Source organism: Solanum tuberosum, unplaced genomic scaffold (genome assembly GCF_000226075.1).
Source record: "Solanum tuberosum cultivar DM 1-3 516 R44 unplaced genomic scaffold, SolTub_3.0 scf00420, whole genome shotgun sequence".
Taxonomy (NCBI): Eukaryota; Viridiplantae; Streptophyta; class Magnoliopsida; order Solanales; family Solanaceae; genus Solanum; species Solanum tuberosum.
Window position 1 is genome coordinate 52,458 of NW_006239340.1, and position 5,168 is coordinate 57,625.

Sequence of the window (5,168 nt, forward strand, 5' to 3'; positions counted from 1 at the left end):
GAATCGTTGTGGGTTGGGCGGGGGGGGGGGGGGGGAGAGAGAGTATTGTTGGAGGTTTTGAGGTCCGAAATGAGAAATGAAAAAAGATTGTACTAAAAAAGGTACATTTTGAATTAAACATTTCCATCTCATAATTTCATTGTTTATAAATTTAAAGTATCCCCTCAACCTTTATATACCGAGATTCAAAAATACTCTTCCTCTCCTCATTTCTACATTTAATTTTTAAAAATTTAAGTAAGTATCGTGTGATCTGTTTCGTTTGTTGAGTTCGCTGAATTATGTAATTTGCATTGCCACTGTTATGAAAATGTTTTTTCGCTTTATCCCGAGAGAAAGTAATCCAAATCCTTGATAATAGTGAGAGGATTATAATTTATTAAGAACATGTAATTTAATGACTTAAAAAAAAATTCATTTTTTTTCTTTCTATATTTCTGATTTTTTGGGTTGAAAACAAGATACCAACAATATCGAGCTAAGATCGAAGACTAACCTACGAATAATTTAATTACATTATTTTTTAATTAATATTTCTTAAAAATCGAGTAAAATAATATGACAAATAAAATGAATAGTAATTAGTCCTTAGGGGTCGTTTGGTGTGAAGGATAATACCAAATAGTCCAGGGATTAAATTATAGTACCACTTAATTTGTTGTTTGGTTGGCAAGTCCGGGATAACTTATCTCGGGATTAATAATTATTACCGGGATAAGTTATCCCTCCCCTTGGATGGTATAGTAATCTCGGGATAACTTATCCCGAGATAAAATAAATAAATGACAAAAATATCTCTTTCAACCCTTTTGTTACATCACTTTTTACATTCATGAAGGGCATTTCTATAAACAAATAAATTGTTCTTAAAATTTATTATTTTGAATACAACAAACCAAACACTCAATAAAAAATAATTCCATCATAACTAATTTTATCATAATTAATCCCATCATAATTAATTCTATTATAACTTGAATTCAAACCAAACGACCTTTTAAGTGTTGTGTGAAGGCTGGGTCCAAAAATAATTAGTCAAAGTTGTTCACTTTTATAATCTCTTCAATTTAATGACTCTGTCGATTGGTCAACTCTTGCTGCTTAGCCTTTTCAATTGACTTTTTCTTTTTCAAGTCAAAATCATTGTTTGATTGCATAGTTTAAACTTCTATTCAAATTGTTTTTGGTTATACAAGACCATTTCTTTTTTTTCTTCTTCAGAAATAAGTTATGCGAAAATTAGTAATGTAAGAATTATATTTGGATTGGAGGATTAGTAATGTGAAATAGTTTTTGTTAAATATTTAACTTGATAATTTATGCATAACTATGCGCCATTTAATTTAAAATATAAGTTTGCTTTTGAAATGAAATAAAAGTTTCCCTAATATTATGAGGGTAATTCGTTTGGTCAGTTTAGCATTTTACTAATTTATGTATTATTAATATTCGTATTCTTATTTTATATTTTACTCCGCATAAAATAATATATCGATTTTTCATTTATATACAAGGAATATTATTATAAGGAAAACAAAAGGGAGCAACCAAACATTATATAAGTTGACGATGATTTTTGTGTGGAGATTAGACCAAATATTGTAAAAACATATCTTGAGTCACTACACCAAAAAAAAAATGTAGCGTCAATTAATTAACGGTAATAGCTTAGTTACCGTTAAATATGTATTTTTAGCAATAATTAATACTTTGTAAATGTTGTTTATAGTGACGTTGGATCTAATGACAATTAATTAATGCCGATAAAGGTTTTATCACTCTTTGTTAATGTGTATTCACTAAAAAATGTTTTTGTTGTAGTGATTTTTAGGGTAGATTATGTCTCCTAACCCAACACAAATTACAACTGCCGCTCTTTCAGAAAATATTGGTCAGCAATTACGAAATGAGCTTTATATAAGAAGATAAAAAAAGTAATGTTTTAAATCTTAAATTCTACTAATTGCCCTATTACATTATATATATACAATAAATTAAAATAATCCGCAATACAATCCTTTTGTAATAATTATACTTTGTGTGACATATATAAAAAAAGAGAGTGAAATTCATTTATTTTTTTCATTTTTACCGCTTTGTCATCAGAATGTCATGTATAAGTATTAAATTATATGTATGTCTATTGTTATTTATTCAAAGTAATGTCTTTAAATAATTAAAAAAGAGTCCCATGATAGACAAAAAGGGTTTGTCAAATTAAGACTCAAATGATAAATTAGTCTAACTAAATATCGTGTAAACACTTAATTAATCAACATTAAAAAAGAATCATGTGGAAACGACTTGTAGGGCATTAGTAATTAACTTTACAACACAAGGTGACATATATGAGCAATGGGCATTATTTATTTACAAATTAAGTGTTTTCTTATTTGACTTTGTCAACCCATTAATTACAAAATCATTGTTGTTTTCTACTCCTAAATTGTTTTATATTCCTAATATGAGTGGTAAAAAAGGCGATATGACTGTGTTTTAATTCAAAGAGATTTCTTCAAAGATTTTCTTTTTTTTGGTTAGAAAAACGTTCTTCTATATCTATCTTCATTTTTATTTTTTAGAGAAAGAAGTTTGGGACTTTTATAAATGGAAGATTATTTCTTCTCATGCGTGACATCATAATATAATAGCATCCTTAATGTAGTCGTTTAGAGAATTTTAATATTTTCTTAATTTTATATTAGTTTCTCTTATAGATGTTAATTGATCAATTTCGTAACATATATTTTTTTTATTCAATAATAGTTAACCGCTATTGACTTGACACACATCTTATGAAATAATAAATAATAGAAGTAATATTAGGAGTAATATTACTACATTATCCTTTGAATATATTAAATTTAATGTTTGGGAAAATATATCAGATGTTGAATAGTATTTAATAGCAACGATAAAACAGACACCAATGAGTAAATTATCTCTTGATTTTCAAAACTGAACAAGCATTATTGGACAACTATTTTTAATATAGTGGACGAGTAAGACAGAAAAAAATATATCCTAAAGTCTTTTTATAATTTTTTTTGGTTATTATCTAATTTATCATTATTTAAATTTTATAATCATTAGCTTTTACATGACGTCTTAACATTGCCAAACTGTCTAATAAGTGTTGGCAAAAGCAAGTTATATGAATTACTAGGATTTTGAAAGTATTTCTAAAAACCTACTACCCCCATAAGTCATATTTTCCTTTTGAAGAAAAATATCTAAACTATTCAAAGTAATGAAAATTGAAAAAAAAAATGATTTCAAGGTTGAAAAAACTATTCTCAATAAAACATTTTCAACCGTGTCAAATACATTGACACTGTTTAAATTTGAAAACCCTTTTTCAATTATTTTAATAAAATATTTAAAAATCCACTGTTTATAAGAAGTAATTATCTAGAAGCAGAATGCAGATGTTCCTAGATGTGTTTTTATAGTACTTACAAAATCGACGTTTTCCTAAGGACATGTTAAAATTCAAGGTCTCTTAACCGGGAAATAGCATTCAATATTGTTAATATATACTCATGTCGTTTTATTTTACCAGACCCCTATTTATAATAATTTTTACTTTTTGTTTGTTCATTTTAGCAAACTAAGAGAAGTTTATTATTTTCATCCAGTGTTATCCTCATTAGTAAATAACTACGTATAGCAGTAGTAGTCAAATTTAAATTGTCAACACATAATAATTAATAAAGTAAATTTAATTAAATAAACTCCTAATAAATATATCTTTTTGAGGATTGTTCATGTCAAATTAATACGAGTTAAAGTAAAATGAAACGAGAGTATATAAAGATGTGATTGGGATAAGTGTTATGCTTTAGTTTATGTCGTAACCAATGACAACATATTTATTAAGTATTTAGTTAAGAAATTTAGATGTATTAGCTCAATTAATTGTTTAAATAAGAGGACTTAGCATATGTTGAAGGAACCAAAGCAACAACTAATTATATTAATTGGACGAAGTAATCTTTGAATGGTTAATCAACCACACGTTAGTTATTAGTTAACACTAATTAGGATTTAGTTAGGAGTAATAAAAATACATAATCTTTCTAGAAGAATAAAGAATTTAACATAGAAATATATCAATTTTAGATAGTTTCTACCCTAGCTAAGATCTTTGATTTGGTTATAGAAGGTTCAATACGTTATTGTTTTTGTCAAATTAAAGCATGTTTTTTCTTTCACATGTAGAAGATATATTTAATTTGTGTTCGTTACATTAAGGTTAAAATTGGTTTGGATGTTCAAATTCTTTCAGAATAACAATAACAGCTCCAATGAAACTCTACTGAGTGGGATTTGGAGAGGATAGAATGTACACAGACTTTTTCACTACCTCATGGAGTCGTAAAGAGGCAAATTCTTTCACATATATTAAAAATAAATATACTTGTCTCTCAATTAATGTGAGAAATTTTAAGGACATTTATAATATTTTGGATTATTCCACTCTTTACGTTAAGATTTTGGTTTGAATACTTGATTTTATTTTATTTTTGATAAAATCACCCTTACACTCCCACTAATAGAAGTATGTGGTTCTAGAAACCATTTTAACAGTCTTTGTTGCTAAGAAAAAAATTTAGTGAGTACGTAAAGATTAGCAATTTGTTTTCTTTTTTCTTTTTGGAAGAAAGATTTATCAATTTTTGGTATATTATACAATGAGAGGTACAAATTAAAATCCGAAATGGAGGATCGATGATGCATCAAATAATAAATAATTAAACAAAGATAATGACTACAAACCAAACCATTGGAAAATTTAAAGCAGAAACATGTTGTGCTACATCAGAAAGTCAATTGACTTCTCATTTTTAATGGAGTAATAAATTTGCACCCAATAGAATGTGTTATACAAAAAAATTATTCAAAGTTGGACATAAACTTTCTTTCTTATCCGATGTCCGATGCTTATTTATGATTTATACTAGAAAGAATTATTTTCAGAGATCAATTATTTTATACTTAAAGCGACTATATGCATTTTTATTATTCGAACTAAATATCTCTGATTAAGATTGAAGTCAATGGAGAGCTATTATGTATAAGGAAAAGTCAATTGATACTCTTTCGCTGAAAAATTACATTCATATTAAATTTATTTATATATATATATATATATATATATATATATA